The sequence below is a fragment of the Denticeps clupeoides genome, chromosome 2 (genome assembly GCF_900700375.1).
Source record: "Denticeps clupeoides chromosome 2, fDenClu1.1, whole genome shotgun sequence".
NCBI classification, from domain to species: Eukaryota; Metazoa; Chordata; class Actinopteri; order Clupeiformes; family Denticipitidae; genus Denticeps; species Denticeps clupeoides.
Window position 1 is genome coordinate 11127373 of NC_041708.1, and position 27780 is coordinate 11155152.

At 40.1% G+C, this 27780-nt stretch overlaps 1 protein-coding gene and 1 long non-coding RNA gene across 5 annotated transcripts in view; one reads left to right on the forward strand and one right to left on the reverse strand.

The window, feature by feature from the left end:
* Positions 1-19939, reverse strand: part of chst15 (carbohydrate sulfotransferase 15) — a 54583-nt gene extending 34644 nt beyond the window's left edge. For 2 of the 4 annotated variants that reach the window (XM_028970690.1, XM_028970691.1), the window contains exon 1: positions 19748-19936. The gene's annotated coding sequence lies outside the window, so the exon portion shown is untranslated. Of the gene's footprint in view, positions 1-18018; positions 18068-19747 lie in introns of those variants that run through there. The other 2 variants (XM_028970695.1, XM_028970693.1) reach the window with 2 other exon arrangements.
* A 234-nt stretch (positions 19940-20173) lies between these two features.
* Positions 20174-26507, forward strand: LOC114784371 (uncharacterized). Its single transcript, XR_003748848.1, has 2 exons — positions 20174-23719; positions 23851-26507. It is a non-coding gene; the product is annotated as an uncharacterized LOC114784371 (long non-coding RNA).
* The last annotated feature ends 1273 nt before the right edge of the window (positions 26508-27780 follow it).

Sequence of the window (27780 nt, forward strand, 5' to 3'; positions counted from 1 at the left end):
TTATAAAACACAATGGTCATCACATGTCCAGCTTCTCGCTTGTATCGTCAGAGAAGCGTGGTTGAATGAGCTTGGAACTCTTATTCCTGGCCCGAGCCAAAAAGTTGCCACTGATACAGTCTATGCTTTTGTTTGCTCCCTTGTAGTTGACTGACTATTGGTCGAGAAAGTGCTTGATTTGATATGCAACAGAGTCTGCTATTCAAATGTTAATATCGTGTTCGGTCATCTAAATTTAATTGTGCAGCCCTATTACAGCCTTCCAAAATTAAAAAATGAATTACATTAATTTTGTGGCCTTAGAATTCTACACACAACAGCCTATAATGACATTTTGATGTTGATTTGGAAAGGCCCAAACTTGTCCATATAAGGTCCCACAGTCTACAGTTCATGTCAGAAAACAAACCAAGCATGTCAAATTGTCTGTAGACCTCTGATACAGGATTGTTTCAAGGCACAAATCTTGTGGAAGGTTACAGAAAAACTGTTTTGAAGATCCCAATGACCACAGTGGCCTCAATCATCCATAAGTGGAAGAAGTTCAAAACCACCAGGAGTCTTTCTAGAGCTGACTGACCACCTAAGCTGAGCGATCGGGGGAGAAGGGACATGGTCAAGGACAGGTGTGCCAAGCATGTGGCATCATAGTAAAAAAAACTGAGTGAATACTTTTTATTTTTAATAAATTTACCAAAACCTCAAGTAAACCTCAAGTCATTATGGTGTGTAGAATTCTGAAGAAAAAAAAATCTAATCAATTTTGAAATAAGAGATTACAAAATGTGGAAAAAGTGATGCAATGTGAATACTTTCCGGAAGCACTGTAGCTCTGCGCTTAGCACCAGTTGGAAAATAGTGGCCATGTGCAGCAGCTTAACCCAACATGAAGCAACACTCTGCTGTAGTCATTAGACCAGTTTCCGTTCATTCCTATTCACTCACTATTTAATCATCTTATATTTGTTGTGGCAAAATCTTCTATGTTAGAACCACTTTAGACTGTTTAGTCTGTTGTAATTTCCTCCTCTGAATGCCGCTGGACAAGTCCCAAAAGGCACAAACAGTGTGTTCTAACATACAAGCCATGTGTTCTAACATATGCGCTTATAAACCAACCGTAACTTTTGGAAATCTGTAACTCACACCTGACACCTAAATTTAGATTTTAGATTTATCCAGCATTTTCTGTGCAATTCTGATTTAGGAATCAGGAATCTGCTCAAAGACAGTCATGAGCAAAAAGGTAAAAAGCAGCTAAACATCAGTGTTAAAAGCTCAACAAGGATGCTGAACAAATGCAATAAAGCAATTTCACTTCGAAACAATTCAAATTAAAGTGTCATAAACCAGCTACAATCATTACATACACTAAAAAAATAAACAAGAGCAGTTACCTCAGCTATTTTTTACCTGTAATTACGCCATTCTGTATAGATGATTGCTCTTTCACTATGGCTTCTCTACGTTAACTCAAACCATTTAAAATAACACCAATGTCATATTTAAACAAGAGTTAAGGTCTCATTCCCCTGTGTGGATGCTTTGGTTTTGTCACGTCGGCGAGCTGATGGGGGAAGGAAGCGCAGAAACTGGACGTTCTGGAAACAAGGATTTATTAATAACAATAAAGAAACAGAGCACGATGGCTGAAAACAGGGGAAATGACAGGGAGAACGAAAACAAGCCCGCAGGGGTGTGCCGATTGCCAGAACTCCAAAACTAACTTCACACCAACCGTTGCACGGTCCACTAAAGGAGGTCATCTGCGGTCATTTTAACTCCTGGCCCTTATTGGCCCCAGGTGATGTCTCCAGTTGACGCCAATCCTGACAGGTTTGCTACAAAAAGCAGAAAAACTGTTGCCGTTCAGTCCGCGCTCACCTTGTGACAGTCGTTAATACTGGTAGTACTCCTTTTAAATGTGGGCGGAGATAATTATCTGCCCCGGTCCTGATGCAGATTGACTCTCCACTAGAGGTGTGAACCTTTAACGGTTTCATGTTTCGATTGCGATTATCAATGCCTCCGTATCGATGAATCATGATTCATGCCATAAATGTGTGGATGCTTTGATTTTCTACAATGAGCAGAAAAATGTTCTGTGTTCAGTCCGCGCTCCTCTGAAGCTTCAAACGGCAGAAAAACGCCTGGCTCAGAGGTCCGAGGCGTCAGGTGAACACGGACCGGATTTCTGCTCATTGGAGAAAATCTAAAGCCACTTTCAGACCGAACGCAGAATCTCCACGGGGTTCACCGTTAAAAAGTCTGCTTGTTTTTCTAAACTCCCACAAGAAGATCATGCCATGTTGTAGAGCAGATCAGCTTTTTCTCCATTCCAGCTCTGTGTGTGTGTTTCGAAGTTGTAGAAAGAACACTGGCCCGCTTGGTTTCTATTGGTTCTATTGGTTCGCTTGGTTTCACGGCCACCGGGTGCCTTGTCACACAGCGTGAATGTAGATCAGGCAGCCTCAGAATGCCACCACCAGAAAATCACCAAGCAATGTCAATATGATATAATTGATTAAGCTCTCCACTGCATTGATATCCACTGCATAATCGTCCACGTCTGCATCATGATGCATCAATTATACAATTCATTTCAACACCCCTAATATACAAATGTATACATTTTAGTGAAGCTTGGTAAGACATTTGATACATTCTATACATACATTAAGTTTAAGTTTTAAAGCAGGGAACTGGTAACATGCAGATAAGTGCCATTCACCATATTTAAACTGTGAAGAGTTATGAACATCAAACTCCTTCCACAAAATGCCAGAAGGACTCAGTAAGAAATCCCACAGTGTGATTTGCCCCAAAACACCCATAAAGTATCTTGTCTTATGCAGTTTTTAGTCAGCTTTTCTATGTAGGAAGGCTATATCAGCACATTGCCAAACCTGATCTTTTATTCATTAATATAATGCGCCTGGTACACCTCCTTCGATTTAAACCTCCTTGCAAATTTTCTTAAATGCCAATGAAGATGTAAAAATATGGCTAGAGGCTGAATAATTTATGACCATAATCGATGTGTAAAGCATCCCACAATGTGGTGAGGGTGGAGGAGCCTGTCTGGTAGTGAAAAAATACTGTGAATGCTAATATATTAAATCTTGGTGTGTGTGTGTGTGTGTGTGTGTGTGTGTGCACATGATTAGGGGGGGTCATCAGTATATAGAGAAATCTGGGACATCCTACCAAAGTAATGGCTTGAAATTTTCTACTGTAATCAGAAATCTTTTTGAAGGTTGGTCTTAATATAATTTATGAATATTTCATCCAACTGGCTTTTTTACACAACAAAGAATTAAGAGTTCTTGGGGAAGAGATCAGGGGCAGTCTGAGTTGGCCGGGGGAAGAGATGTTATATTCACAACAGCTTTCAATGAATTATTCATACGGTCAAAAAAACAACTTGACTGTGCAGAGCCTCTAGCTCAAGCTGTCCTGTGTATTAGAAAAACAGCAAACAAAGATTGCAAGCGATCATTAACTTCTGTCATTGCCTATTATCATCATGCTAAACCCACACCTGTAACTGAACAAAATCATGAAGTCATGATTCATATAGAAGTAATTGAAGTAATTTAATCATTCATCATGCACTCTAAAGAACTACTCTCATTAACACAGTACCACATACAAGCACTGTGCACAGCTAAACCCTGCCTTGCATGGAACTGAACCTGTTGCATGCCACCCTCCGTTGATCCAGGATGGCAGGAGGATTACTATTATTTGTGTTGATGTGGGGAGTACAGGAAGCATGGACGAAAAACACTGATGTGGTTTCCTCCTTCTGCTGCAGGGAGAATGTGGATATACAGTCATGTGAGAAAATTAGGACACCCCATTAAATAATCAGCTCTTTATTAGGAAAAGTTCACATATCAATGTCCAATCATGTTTTTATGTATGTTTGGAAAAGAAATTGACTTAATTACAATTAAACAACAAAAATTAAAACTTTTTTTACACATCAAAAAAAAAAAAAGATATGAACAAAAATATGTATTTTAATGGAGGAAAACGTTAGGACACCCTACCCCCTAATAACTAGTGTTGCCCCCTTTGGCTGATATAACTTTGGTGAGAAGCCTTTGGTAGCCTTTTACCAGTCTCTGACATCGATCAGAAGAAAGTTTGCCCCACTCCTCAACGCAGAATTCTTTCAGCTGTGAGATGTTTGAGGGCCCATTTCAAGTCACCCCACAGCATCTCAATGGGAATAAGATCAGGGCTTTGACTTGGCCATTCCAGGACTCTCCACTACTTAGGTTTTAGCCAGTCCTTGGTGGATTTGCTGGTATACTTTGGGTCATTGTCATGTTGCAGTATCCAGTTCCGCTTCAGCTTTAATTTATTTGCAGATGGTTTTACATGTTCTTCAAATAAAACTGCCCTGTTTGTGTCTGTTCGCCGTCGGGTCATTGTGTGGTGATGTTTCCCCTGTCCTGTGTATTATGTATTAAACCCCTGTCCTGTTACGTAGTGCGTATGAGTCCTCCTTCATCGCAATGTCCAGCCATGGTGACACTTCCATATATTCCAGATTATAAAACACTACTTGCTTTGAGAACTGTGGCTTTACATTTCCATTTATATTTACAGCATTTAGCAGACACCCTTATCCAGAGCTCACTTACAATCAGTAGTTAGTCCCCTCAGGGTTAAGTGTCAGGAACACAATAGGTAATAGGTGGTATTTGAATGTGGTTCATAGGTGTGTTGCCCATTGGGCTACTACCGCATTCACTTTTAGAATCATGTGACTAAATTATGGATATTTATAGGCCAACTATCTTCTAGCTGACAAACAGGTCACAGTGGACCAATGAAACGGTTTTGGCAAACTCTCTGTAATGGTCATCACATGTATGTGACTTTAAGGCACTCATCTTTTAATATAAACACTGGATGGGCACTCTCGAAAGGAAACGAGAGGAGAGTTCTCAGTCAAAATGCAGAAAGGAGGAAGAAGACAGGGTTCGAGAAGGCCAGTTGTAGCCCCTTCTCATCCATGTCTTTCCCAGTGCAGTGTATACCGATCCTACAAGTAACACTATGGGTGTGTGTGTGTGCTTATGTCTTGTAACCGTTTGTACGTGTTTGATTTGTGTGCTAAATAAATGTGTCCAGCTCCAGTGCACCGCACACTCTGGGCAGTACAGAGCATTACATACTGTTAAAAGCAATATCCTGAAAAGCATTTGCAGTATGTATGTAGTCTTGGATATTACCGGAATTTATTTAATTCAATGTTTAAAAAATATTTCCTTATAGACAAGTGAGGCTTATTTATAATTACTGTTATTTTTTTAAATAGTATGTGCAGCCAATAATTTTATGATATTTTAATTTTTTTAACAAATCAGATTTACAGCCACCAATTCTGTTTCAGATTAAACCCCCCCTATAGTGTACCATCAATGACCGTGACCTTAGACCACCAAAATGCGATCGCTTCCTCCAAGGGAATTGATGTGCCAAATCTAAAGAAATTCCCTTGAGGTAGGGCAAATATATCATGATATCACCTTCAAAAGAATAATATATCCACAAGGCCAAATTACCTCTAACCTTTGACCATTTTAGCAGCTAAATAAAACATAATCATATATGGAATGTGTTCACCAATGTCACACATAAATTGGCTTGAATTAAGTGGTTGATAATCTACCTTCATATTTGGTTTGGTATAGAATATTAGGAAGGTAGAGAACAGAGGGAAAGTGTACATGGCTGTTTGCAAATTTGGACTCTTATTTCTTATTTCTATCTATTAATTTCTGAAAATCCAGAAAGCTGTGAACATTAGCAAACACTCTCCATGTGCAACATCTTATTAGATAATGTGGCCCTATGCATTCATAAGAAAGAAATGGATAGTCACAGCACAGCACAGAGGCATGAAGATGCCATTACTCCATTACTCCTTTCAAAGGACTTCAGTACCAAACAGCGGAAAACAAAAATGTCCCACTCACACATCATGCTACCACACAGAGGTGTTGCCTCAGACCGAAGCAGATGCAGAAGCGGCTTCTATTTACATTCAAAGGCGTGATTAAGACAGGGGCAGACAGGGCCTGGAACTGCCGGCGGTCTTGAACAGTCATTCTGAACCACCCCCACACTCAGGGACAGATTGGCGGTACAGTGACAATGCCAGGCTCACACCGGGCGCTTTGAACAAGACCAAGAACCAGATCCTGATATCGCAAAAATGATTCAGTTTCTTTCAGAGTGGCTTTGATCATCCTTCCATAAGCTGCAGCAATATATATATATATATATATATATCTCTCTCTCTCTCTCTCTCTCTCTCTCTCTCTCTCTCTCTCTCTCCCCCCTTCAAAGCAAAATGTACAAGCACGAATGAGACTTTTATCTGTGTGGTTTCGGATTTGAAGTGGAGAAAAGCTTGACTACCATTTTATACAAAAAAAAGCCATGACAGGTAGCAATGGCACTTATCCATTGAAATATCACATTATGCTGGCTGCATTTTATCCAGGGAGTAATAAACAATGTTTATATGTACATAAAAAGACTTGACTATCGCTCTCCCTCAAAAGACTTGAGTGGGTCTCATCAATCAGGGGTGAAAGTAAGCTGGTGCAGCACGGCACTACATACTACTAAAAGATTCAGAAGGGTAAAAAGATTCTATCTAATCTGATGATACTGATGCTCCACACATGTAGCAAAGACACTGAAACCTGAAATACCTAGAAGGAGTAACAGAAAAATATACAGAATGTGCATAATATAAAATGTAGCAAATGTAACTTGAAACATTTTGAAAAATGTGCCCTGTGTTACGTCACCGCAGGGGCAGGACGAGGCACAAATCCATATGCATGTGTGCAATCAGCACAGTCATCAGTGAGCAGGTGCATCCTGGGAGCACCCTGGCATCTCACACTGCACGTAATTATGAAAGACAGTGGGAACGGAAAGTATTCAGTATCTTCTTAAATTCTTTACGCTTTGTTATATAGCAGCCATTTGCTAAAATAATTTCAGTTTTTCTATGTTAATAAATCTCCAACAATGTTGACTATTTTTTGTCAATATGGGGTGCTGTTTACATTTAATGAGGGGAGAAACTTAAATGATTTTAGCACATGGCTGCAATATAACAATATAGGCACAACTGTAATTTCAGGCTTAGTATTTAGGATGAGAAATAGCAGCACAATTTTTTTTGACTCACGATTAACGCATACACGTTCTATCATTATGTCGGCCCGTAGGTTTCCTAGGTTTGTGTATCAGAAAGCTATGCCGGAGTCTTTTAATTGGACAGTTCAGGTTTAAAGTAGTGGTGGGCGATATGACTATATTAAGTCACCGTGAAGACGATCTATGTGTTGACGATCTGCTGAAGCAGAGAGATTGTAGTACAGTCTGTATAGGTTACATTCTATCTATCTATTGAAGTTCTTTGTGCTTTTTTCTGTTAGTCCACTTAATGCCCACCTTATAAAAAACAACGCTTAACCAACTAAAGTGAACAAGTGAACCAAAGTGAAGTCATGCGCTGCAAGGTCACGGGGTCACAGCGCGCAAAGTGCGACCTCGCCCATACCCCTGGCTACATGAGGGAATTTTTCTGAGGGTTAACCAACTAGCATTCCAGTAAGTACTGCTAAAGTATTACACTTTATTTTTACATCTAAGTTCATATTTATGCTCTTTATTCCCCCTTTAAAGAATTATTTTATGGTTTAACCTTAGGAGGTATTGTCATGTTAAAATGACTGAATAATTTATGTATTAATAATTTATGTAATGTAATAGTTTAATTGCATTAGCTCATTAGAGTTTTTATTATTTTGCTTGAAACTGTGTCACGATTGGGTGCACCTGGCGCCAATCTGCTTGACATCAGGGCTCCAGCCATGGAACAGGGGTGGTTAATTAGGTAGGCATGGGTGGAGCCTGGTTAAAAGGACTTTTTGAGCAGCCCACCAAGGCTGCAACATTTTTATGTGGACCGTGCAGCCCATGTGTATTTTCATGGTGTTTTCAGTTCAGGCAATCGGCACACGTCTGCGGGTTTGTTTCTGTTAGTTCCTTTTGTTTCCCCTGTTTTTGGCCCTCACGCCGGTTTGGTTTTTGTTTAATAAATCATTGTTTGCAGCATGTCCCGCCTCTGTGCTTCATTCCCCATCAGCTCGCAAACATGACAAACTGGCTTGTTCTTGGTGGTATTTTATTCTGAAGTATCCTAGCTTTTAAAAAAACATGTTGGAAAAATTGCACAAAATTATTCAAATATTTTCAGAAATGTTCTTTAGGACTATATTTTTACAAAGGAAAATAGATGGGTTGTACTGTTCAGTAACTTGCAAAATATTTTTAAAAATCTATAGTTCCAAATCTATGTAAAAATCATGATAAACTCGAAATCATGATATTTTGCCATATCAGATAGACAGAAGCTACAGCTTGCAGACTGATTTACATTGTGGAGGATGAGGGTCCTCACCAAGGAATTACTAATTTTAATTCCAATTCCAATGTTTCATTCATTTTTTTGTTCAAATTTATTGTTTATAGTATTTTTCATTGTAATTTTAAAAATTACTTCTCTGTCAAACATAAACATAAATCTGCACACGGTAAACATAATTGTCTACTCCTATGTTGATTAGAGTATTAAAAACAGTATGTTTAGGACAGGTGCGATTAATCATGGGTTAACTATGTCAAACATGAGATTAATCGTGATTTAAATCTTTTAAACTGACACTGACAGCCCTAGTTTTTACATTTATCATTTATATCCCACAAAAAGCCCTTTGAGACATATTCAGACGTTTTAAAATGCATATTTAAAATTATTACTGCAAAATTACTACTGAAACTAAGGAATATTCACCATGGGTTCATTCTCATCGGTTGGATGGATAAAACGGTCACTTACACAAACATGGAAGTTAACATTTTCAGCATTAAATTATTGCAATGCATGTTCTGGTATGTGGCTTGTACTTGAGAGGCCAGCTACAGCAATGACAAAAGAATGGAGGATGACGAGAAAAGTGATGACATTGTTCCTCTCAACCATCCACAGTTCCTGCAGTTTTAACCATTTACTGTCAAACACAATATCTGTTTTCAAAAGGACAGTAACCAAACCAAAAACCACCAACCCCCAGTTCTGTTCACATCTGAATCCTCATGAAGTCTCTGTTGTTTAAGAAATCACTGAACGGGAAATTATTACATAAGGTTGATAATCCACGTCTATGGAATGACCTACCCGTCAATGTCATATAGGCTCTGTCAGTCACTGTGTTTAAATCTCCCTGGCTTTTAACCCAGTGTGATGTGGTTCTTGTATGATGTTCTTATGCAGTGTTTTATGTGGCTTCTTATGCAGTCCTTTCCTAACTCTTTTAATATGTTGTCTTAAATATTCTGTGTTTTATTCAACCCCTTGTTTATCTCAAATTGCTGCATGTTTTATTTTATCCTGTTTTTCTTTTGTTCTTAATTTTTACTGAACTTTTTGTCCATGTCTGTTTTGTTCCTGGTAATTTAACTTCTCATTTTTTATTTTAATGTACAGCACTTTGGTCAGCTCCTTTTGTTGTGTTATTTATTTGTAATAAATATGGTATGGTATGGTAACCCTTTGGTTTCCAACAACATTCAAATCTGGTCATGCAACATGAAATAACCGGGACAAGGTCTGTAACGGTTCTACCAGTCAATGTAAACAGGCCACTGGACCAAGAGCAAAGGAGGCACAGTTCCGGAGATGCACACAAAACCAGGCTCCCATCATGTGAGGGAGCAGTGTGTGGGGACAGTACCTTGCTCAAGGAGACCTCAGTGGCACCTTGACTGTTCAGGATTTGAACCCCTATTGCGGTAGCAAATTACGAGTTCGCTTCCTTACCCACTTGGCCACCAATGCATTTGTGTATAGGCTGCAGCCATAATGGCCATGGCCTTTCATTGCACATACGTATGTGCTAGTATTCTCATTAACGACAGATAAGACAGGTTTCTCATGGCTCCCTCTTTGTAGTTACTGCCCAAAGATTAAAGACCCATGTGGTCCATGCAATCACAAGAAAATGAAAGGGGGCTCTGGAGTGAATTAATGTTTTAATAAAACGTTTTTTTAGGGTGCCAGACATCTAACCTCAGCAGGGTTACTAAAAGGCTAAAGCACCAGTGTCTTAAAGGGCAAGCAATAACTGACAGGTCATGGAGTCTAACATCAGCTTCTGACATGTTTAGTCTGCTGGGCAGAACAAATCTGAAACCTGACCTTTCACCCAGCACAGGCTCAAGGCCCAAATGCACAATGGGAGAAATGGAAAGTACCTGCCAACACTGTGTTCACCTGCACCAGACGTCAAACAGAGGAAATGCCAGCCCCTGCAGGGAATCCCTCCGCCTGACATCACCCAAGTTAGAGTAAAATTTCTCATTTACTTCCTGAGAATAACACAGAATACTAGAACAAAGAACAAAAAATGCTGTTCTTTGTAGAACAAAGTAGTACAAAGAAAGCTGTTTCATTTGTAGCTTTAAGCAAAATAGGGCAGAGGTAATTGGAATATGAACACCTCTCCTCTATGATCAGCAATGACAAGGGTGCAGCCAGAAGAAATACATTAGAGTGACATCTGAAAGACAGATAACATGGTGCGGGTAGGCGTCTGTGTCTCTGTGGGAGGTGGAGTGGGAGCCATTTTTGCTGATTCAGGGGTTTCTGTAACTCTTCCCAAGGTATCAAGGCATCTAAAGATGTTTCATTGCTTATTCAAAAGAGAAAGAGAAATTATTTTACAGAAAACAGTAGTTCTGTTTATGACATGGAATTTATCAAATACATTGCTCAATGTAAATGACTGGTAGTATCAGGATTGGCTCCAGGTGATCACTACAGCTGAAGCCAACTATGACAGCTGTTAAAAGTCTGTGACTCCGTCCCTTCTGCAGTGATGACCTTTTCGTGGACTCGGTCATGAACTTGACTTTCTGTTGTGAACCCGTTTTGTGTTTTGAGTTCTGGCAAACGCCATACGGCTGCAGGCTCGTTTATGTTCTCCCCTTTATGCCCGTTTTCAGCCATCGAGCTGGTTTTGGTTTCAGTTATAAATAAAATCCTTGTTTCAGAGTGTCCCGACTCTGCGCTTGCCTCCCCCATCAGCACACCTTCGTGACAGAATTTCGCCGCTCTACCCAAAAGTGCAGAGAGAGATGGCAGCGGAGGACGACTGAGAAGAACTCAGCCAGGCGCGGGGAGTGCGGGCACTAGTGGAGATTGCTGGAAGGTTGCCCCTGGCGTTAGGAAGAACGAGCGGCGAGACGTTTCAATCCTTGTTTCCGCGAATGTCCCGCCTCTGCGCTTCCCTCCCCCGTCAGCCCGTAGTCGTGACACTAAATCATTATTTCCAACTTTATTTCTATAGCATTTCATATTAAATGAGTAATATTTTCTATTCAAATTAAGTTTCTTTTTTTCTTATTAATTAGAAATTAAAATGTTCTAAATTACCCTAAATGTATGCATGCAGCTGAACCCATTCGTGTTTATAGGGTGGTAGTAGCCAAGTGGGTAACACACTCGGCTATGAACCAAAGACCCAGGTTCAAATCCCGCTTACTACCATTGTGTCCCTGAGCAAGACACTTAACCCTGAGTTGCTCCAGGGGGACTGTCCCTGTTACTACTGATTGTAAGTAGCTCTGGATAAGGGTGTCTGATAAATGCCATAAATGTAAATGTGTTCATTGTCAACCCATAATCAACCCAATAATCCAAGACTTGGCATCAGCACCTGGCATCCCACAGGTTTCCAAAATATACTGTCTATGCAGTATTTTTAAAGCTTTCGATAGGTTTGTGGGAAACAGGGAGGCTACCCAACATCTCGTTATGGTTGTGATTTTTAAAGCTTCATATCTAGTTTTTTGGCATTAGTTTTCCTTTCAAACTAGAAGTTACTTGAAAAATTTATTGTATGGATCATACATTACTGTAAATCTAATTTTTTTATAAATGTGCAGTTTCATAAAAAATGTTGCCCTCTCTTGCTCTCTCTCGTATCTGATTAGTGTCAAAACAAAACTGTTCTAATATTAAGCAATAATCTAAATTCTTACTGGTCGATGACGGGAAGCCCTGCCCACACAAGAAATTTGAGTTAGGCAGCACAAATGAAATTAAATGGGAGAGGTGTAATTGCAAAGCCTACAGTGAGGGAGTAAAAGTGCGAGCTGTAAGCAAAAACCTATGTGGTCAAAGAAATAAAAAAAAAAAAAAGGATTATTTATAAGTTTTTCTTGTCAATTTTTATAGCTTCTCTTTTTGTAAAAAAAAAAATACAAACATATTTCTGAGAAATTGTACAATATAAGTAGGCATCATGAAGCCCCTATTAACATGAGGAAGGCTCCGGGAATGGCAAGGAGATAAGGGATGTCTGCACAATCATGGCCGATCATGCTCACTCAGCTGAAAGCCGAACTGCTGCTCTGCTTGTCTTTCCAAGTTTTCCATATTGGGTTGGGTGACTGTTGGCATGCGTTTTTTTTCTAATATTAGCACATTCGGTCCACACCACAACCTTTCCTTTATACAGATCACTTCCTAAAGGTTATCATGCTCTCCAATTGTTCTTGGATTCAAACAGAAATGCACCTATGACGGTGCTGTGGTGTTTGGCCTTATTACCCATGATTCTGCGCTCGCAGCAGTACAAAGAAAATATTTCATTAAACAGGCCTGACTGCTCTATGATAAAATTGTTATTACATTTGTGTGTAATATTTAGATGTAATAACAAGTTCAAGTTCAGTTTATCCAGGCTCTAATTGTGTTTTCTGAATATTGACCCCAGTGGCAGTATGTAAAGTAAAAATAAAATAGGGCCTAAGATATATAGCCTTGGGGAACTCCAGATGTGAGGGTAGCTGGAGTAGCTGAGGTGGCATCACCTACACGAATAGCAAAGTCCCATGGTCCACAGTATCAAAAGCAGCAGTCAAATCTAATAAAATTTAAATATCAGAGTTTCAACATTATCAACATTATAATCTATAGGCAGTGTGAACAGACAGACTTAAAGCCATAACAAGAAACAAGCAGGTATTTTTCCCAAAAGCCATCGATCAGATTGATGAGTTGTTTAAAAGAAGCTCAGTTGTATTCTTGATTGCTCACCACTAATCATTCAAGGAGTGCTGCCACTCTCTGAGTCAGGGTGCTGTCAGCTTGGCACACTGTTGCTCTTGTCAGAAGTGGCTAAGTGACATTTCCTCATGAAAAGGCCCATCAATCAGCCTCGCACGCAAAACATGCAGTATTGTCATTAATGTCACAAGTACAGTACATTTCAAAAATGTTGCTGTAGTAATTGATAAGTTTGACAGACTCAGAATAAAAACAAATGACAAATTAGCCGTCACTGCATTCAAAAGAAAATATTTACACCTACATTTCAGAGGATAATTTTTTTTTTTCAAATAAAAGAACAGCATTTAGAGGACTATTAGCAATTTCGGATTGGCATTTAAGAACTCATTTAAAATCCTTGCATGGCTCATGCATATGAATATGTGGACTGTTTATATAGTGATATGTGTAGACCTGTGTATACATCTGTTTAGACCACGCCTAGAGACTTTGCTGTTTGTGTTTGGCCCCTGTGACTTATTGCTTTGTGTTTACCTTCCTGAACAGTCACCATGTCGTGCAACTGGGCCTCCTGCATAAACTCAGGCATGATGCTACGAATCTATAGGTCTAAATAAAGGAATTTGTTTTCTTTTAATTTTTTTTTGCCATGGTGAATAAAGATGCATTATGAGCGCATAATTTCACATCCATGTTATAGGTCAGACCCCACATTACTATATGTAAATAACTATAATTTTTTGCTCAGTTTTGAATGTATTTTTGTTTTATTACTTACTGTGTTGTATTTAGTATGCAAATGTTCAGTAGCTTTTCAAATACATTTTAGTTTTACTTACTAACATTAGTGTGAAGAACATACCCAAGGGCACCTTTTTTATGCCTTTGTTCACAGAAAATACATCAGCAGCTAAAATAAACAACATTGAGAGGCAAAAAAACAGCAAAAGATAGATATAAGGAAATAATAAAAAAAAATAACATAACATGTTATTTGTGAAACTGTAAGATGGATGTGAAAACCTAACTTTGCTGTTCCTGGATCAGAATCATACGGTGATTCTTTTGGGAGCCGGAAAACCATGAGACACTACAATTCCTCTGATTCTAGAACTCTTTAGCAAAAAGCAACCAAACTAAAAGACATCTGGAGATGGAAATTGGACAAGAGTAATAGGGCAGAAACACTATTAGGGGGGTTGTTTCCAACCCGTTGAGTCAGACCGCTATGATATAAAGCAACAGACCAGAGGGACTTAAGTTCAGGGTGAAACTAATTCCCAGGCAGTGGGATGAAGGGCACAGCAACTGGAGTTGAAAAAGTGAATTATGTTGCCAGGGAGGTTCTATGTGCTGGAAAATAAACAGTTTGGATTCCTGTTCCTGGTGCGGGAACAGCTCCCCCAGTATTTTTTTTATGTTTTTGGTGTAGGTGACTCCGTCATGGGTTCTTCATCAGAACTCCTCAAAAGCAAAAACACATAAGATTTGGACAAAACGTTTCTTACTGTCTACTCCCAGAAAATTAGAAAAACACTGGAACTAAAGGAATCTAGAGTTTGGAAAGCAAGCTCTCTCCATATCGGCCTTTAACACAGAAAAGTTTTAACCATCATCAGTTTCACTGATCATAGCCGTATTCCAGACAAAAACGGCAACAACATGAAATGGTGAGCAGTGACTGCATGTAAATTTGCATTTCTTTTCTTACAGATGGGGACGGTAGCAGACTTCACAAATCATTCTCCAAATCAGCGAAGAAGCTCTTGTTTAACTTGACTCACTAATTGAGTATAATTAAATGTCAGTGAAATAAAAAGAAATGAACAGATATCTTCCAGCATGCTAATGGCCACATGGAGTAAGAATTTAGTAAAAAGGAAGCACATGCAGGTGTGGGTTTGAATCTAAAGCATGTGCACGAACATACTAAATAAACTACAATGGATACTAGCCATATAGAGACTGAATGCACATTTAGATTTTGCTGTTGAACTGTTAGACAATTTGATTTTGCTGTTGAACTGTTTTGCCATTTTGCTAAGTTCCAGGAAAAAAATAATCACATTTTTGCATGCAAGTTTTTCATTTATTTTTAAGAAAAGTTGGCTGCAATCCCCTGAAAGCCTGTAAAGTCCTAGAAGGACTCTTATTAGAAACACCCACCAAGTGCCTACGCACCTTGGCTGCATTACAGAATAACGGCACACTGATTCTCACATGTGTTGCACTGTTCTTGATATTTCTGTAGATTTCTATTTTTGTGGTGTGCAGCAGGTGCATTGGAATCATTGCCTGTTCGGTCTTGAAGGCCATCTGCTGCTGTGCAGTTTGCCAGCCAGCCATTATGCACCAGTGCTTATTGTCTAACCACAAGAACAACTGCTGAAAATACCAGAACAGCTTACGTGCTTCATTCTGCTTCTGCATATTATAACTTTGCTGTATTGATTGGTGCCACCCAATCATATACCATGTTGCTCATATGCCTTCTTTAAGAATGAAGGTCTTGAGCACCATCTTCAGCTGTTTGTCTTTTCTCCATTTATACTCCATTATTTTGAGTTGGCGAAAGATCCAGCACCACAGACAGCTCTAGTGAAAGTGAAGTTATTGTTATTGTGAAACACAGCACAGCACACAGTGCACACAGTGAAATGTGTCCTGTGCTTTTAACCCTAAAGGCCATGAAAGGTGGTTGAAGAGCAGTATGTGGGGACTACTTTATTCATTCAGTAGCATGTAAATAAAAATAGGCATCTGTGCACCCCATAAAAATATACTCGACAATGGTATGTAATCCACTGAAGGTGAAGAAAAATGTACAAAGTTTCAGCTGAGTATGCATAATATTGAGTATTGTAAATTGGAAGACTCATGCAAATTAGCACTGGTGTGGATACTTAAATTCCAGTTTTGCATCCGTTTGCTTCATGGAAATTGCTGGCAGACTACAACAATTCTCATCAGCCAATGCAGCAGGCAGCCCCTCTCCAAGTTACCTGGAGGACCTAATTCTGCAACACCAAGCTAGAAAATGTAAAGAGCAAGAGCACTGTTTGGGTTGGGTCAGGTTCGGGCTCAATTATAATTTTAGTCAGGCTCGGTCAAGTCGTGCTTGTGCAGTAAATGATCATTTAGCAAACACGAACTTCTGGTCTATATTATCTATGCTTTCCATATGATGCACTGCATGTAAATTTGTTTTGGTGATTTGTAAAATTGTTTTACATGTTGTAAATTTGTTTGTTCATTTGATTTACAATTCTCGGCCACTGTCATCATGTGATTCGTTTTAATTATTGTGACAGAGATACATAAATGCTGAAGAGGTGAAACTAAGTATAGCACTCGTAGCATGTACATTCGGGCAGAATTCTGTCAGGCTTGTAAAGGAGTGGCTTCACAACAACTCTGTGACTGTTCTTGAATGGCCCAGCCAGATGCCTGACTTAAACCCAATTGAGCATCTCTGGAGGGACCTAAAAATGGCTGCCCACCAACGTTTACCATCCAACCTGCCAGAACTGGAGAGGATCTGCAAGGAGAAATGGCACAGGATCCCCAAATCCAGGTGTGGAAAAACACTGTTGGATGTATTAGATCAAAGGGTGCTTCTACTATATACTGAGCAAAGGGTCTGAATACTTGGGACCATGTCATATTTCTGTTATTCTTTGTAAATAAATCTGCAAAAATATTAACAATTCTGTCAATATGGGGTGCACATTAATGAGGAAAAAAATTAACTTGATTTGACTAAAATGATTTTAATAAATGGCTGCAATATAACAAAAAGTGAACAATTTAAGGGGGACTGAATACTTTCCATACCCACTGTATTTCTGCCTACTTGTCAGGTCATCCTTCTCAGGCCTATAAATTCCCAGGAATCTCAGATTTGCATCAGACTGAAATTCTCTGTGTACATTGATACTCTGATATTATTGACAAAAACAATCATGTAGTGTACTTTGCTTGTTGGTTATAGGTGTTACAACTGTGCAACTGCCATGATCTTGTTCTTTCTATCTTTTCTGATGCTGAATTCTGGGGAAACAGGAGACTTGCATAACACAAAAAATCTAAATAGACATGGGGGCCACTGGCACAGCTGTGTTAACTGCAATAAATGGGGAGACTTCAGTACCCGAACCACAAAGGCAAAAGAACAGCAGTAATTGTAGAGATCATGGTAATGTGTAACCACTCTACATTTCAAGAGGGTAATAAATGTGAACCACGGAAGAGGAATTCCCTGAGTAAGGGGAAATATACAGGCAGAAAATATCTAAACATCTGAGTTGGAAAAGAATTCTCCAAATCTAGGGTGCAATTTGTGGCTGGGCGCACAATCTCGACCATATGTCTGAGATTTCGGGTAAAAAGTTGGTGCCCTGAACAACTCTGCAGATGTAAATACCTATACTTTATATATAATAAAATACTATACAACAAAAATACAATAATCTTATGAGCCTATAATAACCTTCAACTTCCCTTGAACATCCTGACACTCTACCAGACTGCCTTCCTGTTTCTAAATGCATTCGTACTGAAAGCAAAAAAGAAAGTGAATAAGCAGAGATAGAAATCTAAAATTGGAAACCGGCTTTATGTAGCAGAAGAAAAAGAAAAAAAAGTGCATGCATGGAGGCAGATTTGTAGTAATTAACCATAAACCAGGCCCAACCAGCTTTAAATACATTAGCCCTTTATTATTATTTTATTGTGCTAACTGGATGAAAAGAGCTAAATATTTTTTTTCTGAGGTGCCCTTGTGTTGGTATGGCTTTGTTTTTGCTCAAACAAGAAGAATATAGAGTTAATAAAAATACTTGTGGTTGTCGGTTCGAATCCCGATCCGCCATGGTTCCACTGCGGTGCCACTGAGCAAAGCACCGTCCCCACACGCTGCTCTCTGGGCACCTGTCAAGGCTGCCCACTGCTCATCAAGGCTGATGGGTTAAATGCAGAGGACATATTTCGCTGGGTGCAGACTCACTTTCATATACTTTTCATATGGTCATACTACTCTGACCATTGGTTTAGCTTTGAGTTGCACAACTAAATAATAAAAATGTAATTGTTCTGGGATAATAGATGGACTATTTGTTCAAGTCCACTATTGATACTTTTGGATCAGCATTTATGAGTAGCAATTTAGAATTTTTTTTATAAATTACAATGGGCTAAAATTTTGTGCAAAACTTCAGAAACTACAAACTACAAACTTCAGTATACTTTTGCCTCTTTGGGTTTTTAGAAATTTGTTAACTGAACGTTTTTAACTGTTATAAATTTTAAAAGAACTGAAATTAAACATGACGTTGTTTGCCGATACTACAGTACAGGCCAAAAGTTTGGACACACCTTCTCATTCAATGTGTTTTCTTTATTTTCATGACCATTTACACTGTTGGATTCTCACTGAAGGCATGAAATTTATGAATGAACACATGTGAATGCAAAGAGTGTGCAAAGCCGTAATCAGAGCAAGTGGTGGCTATTTTGAAGAAACTAGAATCTAAAAAACGTTTTCAGTTATTTCACCTTTTTTTGTTAAGTACATACCTCCACGTGTTCATTCATAGTTTTGATACCTTCAGCGAGAATCTACCAGTGTAAATGGTCATGAAAATAAAGAAATCTGTCACGATTGCTGGACATGGCGAGGAAAGAGGGCGCATACGGCCGACGTCACGAGACAGGGATTTAATACAAGACAAGGGAAGGGAAGGGAAGGGAAGGGAACCGAACCGAACCGAACCGAACCGAACCGAACCGAACCGAACCATCACATCACCAAACAACGACCCGGCGGCGTACAGACAGGATCAGGGTAGCTTTATACAATTATACACAGGTGATAACAATCAGGAAACATTACACAGGACCAACATGAAACTCCGGTCTGAACTCCGGACCCGGAGTAACTCCTGCCGGACCTGATCATGACAAAAACGCATTGAAGGAGAAGGTGTGTCCAAACTTTTGGCCTAAACAGTATATGAACGTCTATATAAAAAAAAATGTTTAAAAGTGCACCGTTGTCATGATTAAATGCGGTTGTGTGTCTCCTCAATGTGACATTTCTCCTGTCATCCCAGAGGTCACCAGGGGTCACCACCTCTGTCTGCGTGCACCTGCGTTTATTCTGCTCAGCCAACACTGAGACGTTCAGACCTACACCAGCGAGAGCGGCTCCGTTTTTCAAAAGATTTACAGCCATTTTCGCGAGACGTCGGTGCGCGGATTCTAAAAGAAAAAAAAGCCTCCCAAACAATAACACAATAGTATTAAAAATCACAGGAATATTAATGAAAGTGTTAAGAGTTAAATTGAACAAGTGTTAAATGTAAGGGCTCGAAGCTACAAGTGAGCGGGGGAAGAAAGCCGGCGCTACGCAGCAACTCCTTCATCCCTCCGCTCCTCCGCCAGCCCGCGAGCCGGGACACGGAAAGTTCCCGAGAACCGGAACCGCCGTCTTACTGCAGGTAAAAACACACCCACGAACATGTACAACGTGACAGCGCTGTGCGCTACAGACGCGGCGAGTCTACTCACCATGGGGCGCCGCGTCCGTGCTCGAGCGTCCGCCGGTTTCCTCTCTCCTTCCTGCGCGGGGGCGCATGGCGCGTCCGCGGTCCGTCCCTCCGTCCGCGCGCGCGAGCGAAGTTCGGGCTTCAGCCGCCGCCGCCGCCGCGTTCGGCTCGCGCACCGTGACCCTTCCGCGCCCCCACTCTCCCGACTGCTGCGCGCGCCGCCCCCCTCCCCATCCTTCTGTCCTCAGAGTTCTAGACTGAGTGAGTGGGGGTCACACAAGAATACAAATCATTTTACCATAATGTCACCCATATGAAGTGAAAGTGAAGTGATTGTCATTGTGAAACACTGCAGCACAGCACACGGTGACGCAAGGAAATGTGCCCTCTGCTTTTAACCCAGCAGTGGGCAGCCATGTAAGGAGCCTGGGGAGCAGTGTGTGGGGACCTTGGCGGCTCGGGATTCGAACCGGCAACCTTCTGATTACGGGGCCGCTTTCTAGGCCACCACGGCCCTGCCAGGATTAGGTTCCTGTGTCACTAAACCTTGAATAAAGAAAGAAAAAAGATTGTCTAGATAAATGAAAGTTGGAGATTTAGATTAATATTAGATAATATTAATGTTAAAGCTGTTACTTTCACTGCATATAGAACAGATTTTGTGATTTTGCACACGTTTGTCTTTATCTTTCACTGAGGTTAAGTGCTGAGGGCGGGCAAGTGGGACCACTCTGCAACGTCCCAAAGATCTCAACTGGGTTAGGATCATGACCCTGTGGTGGACAATCCATGACCGTAAATGTTGTCTTGTGCTCTGTGAACTATTCTTTCACGATTCGACCCGAAGGTGGGAAATTCAGCTGTCAGATTTGTCAGGTCACGTATCACAAACACGTGGAGGCAATCACTTCATGCTCCTCACATCTCATCAGGTCGCATGACCTTTTTCGGAGGTCCGGAATCCAATCTTTGTGTTTTTACAATTAGCCTCACTAACAAGTGTCTTATGTCTACACATATTTTGGTCCAGATTTTGCATGTGCAGAAATGATTTTACTTTTACTGCTACCAGGTTCAGCTGCCGGATTTACGGCTGAGTATTGAGTGATTCCTGATCTCTGACCTGCTGGAATCTCTTTATTTGATGGGAAACAATTGGTGCATTAAAAAGACATTGAATGGAATATCTGCATACATGTAGAGAGGAACTTTATCAGCTATTAGTCTTGAGCTCCAGTGCAATGTTCGTTAAACTTTAAAAGCTCAATTGATTTTTAAAAAATCCCATTTCAATTATTTTAGTATAGCTGAAAGCAGTTTAAGCAATAAAACAGGCCAAATTAACACTAGTACAGTATCTAGTGTATCAACAGATTGACCAAAAGGTTATGTCAAACATCAAATAATTATTTGTAATTCTTTTTATAATTCAAAGTCTTTTCATGTTTTTAAAATGTCTAGATTGTATGTCTGTGTATTTCATGTATATATAGATTGATATAGCTAATATTAAAAGAGTGAATAATCAAGAGCCTTTGAAAGAAAAAGAGATAAATCTCTGACTTTCTTTACTTTTTCCTTCCCCAATATGTTCTGGTATAAGAAATAAAATGTTGCATCAGTACAGTAGCACATTGATTTAGAGATTAAAAGCTCTTCCATACTTTTACCACAGCAGTACTTTTACACTTCCAGCAGTGAGGTGCATTTACATAGTCACTTGCTGGATAATTAAGCTATTAATCAAAATAATAATGGCTGTTGTCTCGTCCCGTGGTACAATGCTGCCGCGTAATGGGCTGAAGAAGTCCATTTTCATGAATGGTCTCTTTGGGATTTTGCGTAATTCAGTGAAGATCCTGGAAGTCATGCTTTCAGGGAGACTCTTTCCGAGTGATCAGTGTGGACTGACCTGGCCCCTGATGTCCTGCTCCGAAGGTCAGATCCTGCTGTCGGGATCGGTGTGTTTCCACCAGGCGGACACGCTCTTCTGCCATGAAGGGCTCTGATTGGAGTTTCACAGAATTTGTTTAGGCTGCAGCCATGTGATTAATTTGCCACCATAAAAGCGTTCGGCTTTATTGTGCCGTGTATTAGAATTCATGACATTCCCCGAGAAGGATGCAGTCGATTTTTCACAATCTGCACATAACAAGTGAGGATTTTTTTTTTATAATAAACGAGCATACGTGTGGTTATCCTTTACGAATATTGCAGTAGAGTGGGCCAGAGTATTAATTTAGGGACAATATAGGTTAAGACGATAGAGAAGGCCACAATTTTTTACTTGTTTCACAATTTCATATCTCTTAAGCCAAGACACCCTAGATAAAACCCCAAACCTGGAACAGAATCTCAAAATGATGGCATTCAACCTAATAATTTTTATATAACTGCAATGAAATGCGATATAAATGTCAGTTTAATGCTTTTTTCAAACTTATGCAAAGAGGTGTGGTTAACAATTTGTCAGGGAGGTTCCAGTGCCACACCTAGAGTTTTATATAGTTTTTTATACCTGTACAGTGTCCTAAAATGTGTGGCCAGTGTGTTTGCGGGTTGTGGAATGACCTTTAGCTGATTTGACACAAATCCAGGTCTTCAACAATTAAAATCTAATTTGAGAGCAATCTTCCTTTTCTGGATTGAGAACCTCTACCTTATACCACATACCATAAACACAACCCTAACTCTAACCTTAGGCACACAGACAAATGTGTACATAATATTTCATTACACAGTGTAAAGTTACAGTGTATTTTATGCATCATAGCCACCGTCCGGCCTCCAGCCCACCAGAGGGCGCACAGAGGACCACGCCCTGAACAAACCGAAACACACACACACACCCACGACACCAGGCAGTGTAAAAGTGGCAGGAAAAAGACCAAACAATTGCAAACTCATTTGTCATCCTTTGTGTCACGTTTGCTGTAAGCCTTTCTTCTGACTTCCATTGCCTCACGCCGACCTCTGATATTGATGTTGCCAACCGTTTCTTCAGTACAGGACCACGATTCCAGCCCGTCATCTGATGCCGATTACGCCTCTGTGATTACCCCTGCACGTCAGGGTTACACATTGCCTTTCAACAGTGAATGTTTTATCTACCTGATTTACTGGAGTTCGTTACAGAACGGCGTTCGGCTCCACAGTGGTAGGACAGGCACATCAGCAACAGAGGTTGAGACGTTAGAGTGGCCCGGGACAGAGAAAGGGTTTGGCAATGTTCGGACACAATAATCCATTAGAGCTTTTCAAAGAGAGGTGTCGAAAAACAGACAGGGTCGTCGAAAGTCAAGATCAATCAGTATTACAGCTAGCAACTATGAGGGTAGGAACCAACAATGATTTGGGGGCATTCAAGATGGCCACCAGCATTTTATATGGGACCTTGAACTTGATCTTGATCTACATTGATCCTATGTATTTAAATCAGAGCTTTTGTACACAGAGCTTTTTTTCAGTGTTACGGTAAGTTTTCTGAGGTTTTCTAAGTACTTGTATAAATTTTATAGCTTGCATGTCCTATAGATCAGTCCAGAATTTGAGTAAACTTCTCTACATATAATTTCACATCTGACATGTTGTACTTGGCTTTTGTGCCTTGATATGTCCAGGGCCATCTGCTCAGAACTCTATTTCTTGCTTTCTCTCTATTCCTTCCCTTGTATATTGCTCTTTAATTAACTTTTCCTGGCATGAATTATACATACTGCATTGATGTTTTTTCCTTTGGGCTTGAATCTCATTGCCTCGGTGTCCTCGTTTTCAACACTCGACCACTTTCCCTCACTGTATATTGTGCATGTGTTTACAACAGCCAGCCCAGTCCAAATGACAGTGATCATATTCAGCCATGGCAAATTTAGTGCTGTTACAGGACCTATACGCAGCAGAGAAGAGATGCAATATTGCAAAGAGTCGCACACAGGCCACGGTGAAGCTCTGCATCAGAACAGCTGGAGGAACTCTGTTCTATTAGCCTGGAACAGTGAGTGACAATATTTTGCTATTAAAATAAGACAGACTGTTTTTAGACATTTTATTCGTGTTTATAGTCTTTTAATGTTCCATTAATTGAAATAAGAAGGTTTACATTCATTAATATCCTACCCATCCCAGATTGTCTCTGCAGGACTTCTTCAGTCAGGACCCACGGTCCTGGTGGCCGTCCGGAATGGAAATCTGAAAATGGACACCAACCAGCTCTGTGGGGCTGCATGGTGCCTGGGGTGAAGACTTCAGTACTTGGTGTTGGATCATCTGAATAAAAATCAGCAGGTTTACATTTGTATCTGTTCAATAAAGGAAAGGAGAGGGATGGGGGTGCTCTGGATAACTATTTTGTCTTATACCTGGATTGCACTCTGTCAGCCCACTACCCTGAGACCTGTCCAACTTTGGTGTCCCACCTGAAGGCTGAGCTTAGGGTCGGCGAGGCACACAACCCCCCTGACCACAATAAGGTTGCAATCCCTCATATCCCTCAATCAACTCATATTAATAATCACAAAAAGTGAAATCTTGTCATGGGACCTTTTAAAACATAATTACCTAGCCTCCGTCTAGCCTCCATTTTACTTCCTCAGCATCCATTTTGCATTATCCTTCTGATAATTAAAATGCATCACCTAATGACAATGGCTGAGATTTGTAAATCAATGAACATTTATTTAAAAAATTTACATTTCATAAAAAATCAGCAAAACAAATCATACGAAAAGGACAAGTACTATAGTCCGGAAGTTTGTGTTTGCTGACCGCTCATTTACCGCACAAGTTTGACATGACCCGACCCAAGCCAGACTAGATATTGACCCAAAGACTTAGAGCTCTAACAGACGGGTTGAGCGTGGATTGAGACAGAAACTCATCTCTAACAGACTGAAAACGTGAGAAGAACTAGCTCCCTATTGACTGTACAAATATAGATGTGTTTTTAGTTGATTATTATTTCACCCATTGCTAAGATTTTGAAGACAGAGATGTGTCACATTCTCTAAGCCTCCCGCTCATTTTGCTCTTCCCTGCTTACTGAGAAACCTGACACTGTCTCATATGCATACCAACAGCGATGGGCTGTTTAGCTAGGGTGAGGGTCAGTGGGGATCTGCACAAAAACCGATGGAAAGAGCAAACAAGAGGGGAAACGTGTCATCTAATTTGAGTCTTTTCCTGTAGATTTTCAACCACTTGTCTATATTTCTTGTCCATATTTAGTTTGTGGGTAATTTATTCTTTTCTTTCTCAACTTCTAAATGTTTGATTTATTTTAGAGCCATCCTCGTAAGACATGGCAGGAAATCACAGTTACGCTGTGTGTGTATCCAATTAAACAACCTTAAATATAAAAAATTAACATTTACAAAAGTGTTTATATGCAGGGTGTAACAAGGAATCTAAAATATGCATGAGCTGACGATATTTGTGCAGGCAAATGCCATCATTAATTTGTTCTGCTGCTTCGTGGGGGGGCCTGATTTGTTAGCCTTGCTTCAGCAGATGCATTATGTAAATCACACACTCCCTCACCAGTCAAACTGAAGGCTTGTGCCATTTCGGGGACAACAGAGCTACGCCGCAGATACCCCAGTTTACCAATTTATTGATTTATGTTATGGATTTGTTGGAGCAGAGACTTACTGAAACCTACTATAGCTTGACGAAGTGTGCACAACACACAAGTCATACTCTGAGAGGGAAGAACAGCTATGGAGCTTAATATTGTGCATATCTCCAGGGAGCGAATGTGACATTAGAAGACAGTTAGTTTTTCTCCTTTTGTAAATCCAAATCAAATGCACAATTCAGTCATTGCTCCGAATGGGTCAGCACTGCACATATGATAAATTTGGTGCTCTTGCTTTCTGTGCTGGAGTTCCTTTTCATGGTCCCTTCTGCACAACCACCTCAATCCCCACAACCAGATGGCTATTTTCTAAGCCAAGTAAAAACTCAGTAATGGCTGGCGGTTCAGCCATGTGCAGGTGTGGATTGATGGGGTAAGGGGAAAAATGACTGCGTGTTATTGTCAAACATAAGAAATATGTTTAGCCCTGGTGCAAACACCAGATGAGGGGCTGATTTATAGCTTATGGTTTAAGCCTGTATGTGCCATGGGTAACTGAGCTGTTTCCATGGAAACCGAATGGTATACAGAATGATATAGGGGTGTCCAGGAAGACAAATAAAAATGATTTTATTGCCCCAACAACTACGAAAATGTGAATACGTGTTTTTGCAATGAAACTGCTTACTCCTAATCTGGTATATGGCTGTTGGAGCCCATACCGGCAGCAACCTACCACAGAGTACACACACACACACATGCACACACACCATTCAATCACACCTTTGCAGAATTTACTCACAAATTCACCTAGTGTGCATGTCTTTGGATGGTGGGAAGAAACAAGAGAACCCTAACACATCCTGTACACACAAAGCCAGAGCTGGAATTCAAACTCACGATCTTTGACATGTGGGTCTACAACCAGCATGCCACGGTGTGGCCCAGATGAATGTTACTTCAGTTAAACATATGTGTTTACCCACACCTGCACTCAGTATGTCTTACCTAAAATGTTACATTACAAAGTTTTTGGTTGTTCCTGCCCTGTGTGCAGACTTGGACAATTTTAGGAAACAAATGGCTGGACAGAATTTGATGAACTGCTTTAATAACACACAATAATTACTGTACATATGTTGGTGTTCTGTCAAAAATTCACTGAATGGTTCAGAGAGCAAAATAAAAAATAAAGTTGTGGAAAGGTTAATGTTGACACCTGGAATTTTTATTCTGCCTTTTTATTATTTATTTTTATCTGGCCATCTGCAAGCATTTGCCAAATGGACTGTAACGGCCCACTTTGTTGTTGTGTTGGCCAAGGACAAGCCCAATCTGCAGGGTTCATTCCTGTGGCCATTTTTGTCAGTGCTGAAGAACCCACACTGGCTGTTTTTAAGTCCATCTCTTAATACCATAACAAGATTTGCTCCTCTCCCTATGCAATATCCTCCTCTCACAAAAGCAGCTTCTTTTGGATACGTGTCATCTTGAATGAAATCCTTTTGGCAAACGATGGCACAGATGGCAGCCGCTCAGAATGTCAGTTCTCACTTTTCAGCAGAGCTAATTCTTCTACAGCCTTGCCTTATGATCATTGCATTCTCTCGGTCCACTTAATCAAACCACTCTTTAAAATAGTCTGTGTGCACTAAACCGGATATCTAAATGGCAAACTTATAGAATTTCGATCCTAATCATTTTTTCTGGTGAGCCACTAAATCTAAAAAACAAATTAACAGCATCTAAAACAAATCAATAATCATTTGCATTCAAATAAGTCTTGCAGCGGGCTTTTTGTGAAGGACAAACCATGACTTATTGCGTGAATGTAGCAAGTAAATTGCTTGCATAGTGTAGGGCCATAACGCACACACACAAACACCACAAAAAAGAGTTCAGAGAAACACAAGGCATGTGCAAAATTCATCTGAGAAGAAGTCGATTTAAAGCAACTGAGTGAGTTCTGTGCACAGTTGGAAAAGTGATTTGCAACTTCATACTGGTTCAGGGATCTGTCAAAAAAAAAAACAGTCTAAACAAACTCAGTCTATTTAGACAGCCATGACTGAAATTATTACATTTTTGTTATCAAAGATCAAAGTCATTCACGAGGAGTCCTTGATGTGCAGATAATTTCTGAAATATCAATACTTCCAATCCTAACATTTTCTATTATAGAATATGAATACCTAGAATATTAATACTGGTTTCATTTCTGTCACAGTGTCTTTTGTTCAAGTGAAAGAAACTTGAAGACTCTCTCAGCATTTGGCTAATATCAGACTCTGCATACTGTCGCCATTAACACAATGCATGCTGGTTAGAAATGATTAAGCTTAGTGAAGTTGTCATTATGAAACACTGCAGCACAGCAAACATTGCAGAAAATTTGTCCTCTGCAATTAACCAATCACCCTCAGTGAGCAGTGGGCAGCCAAGAAGGGCGTCATAAAAGGTGCCGGGGTACAGTGTGTGGGGAC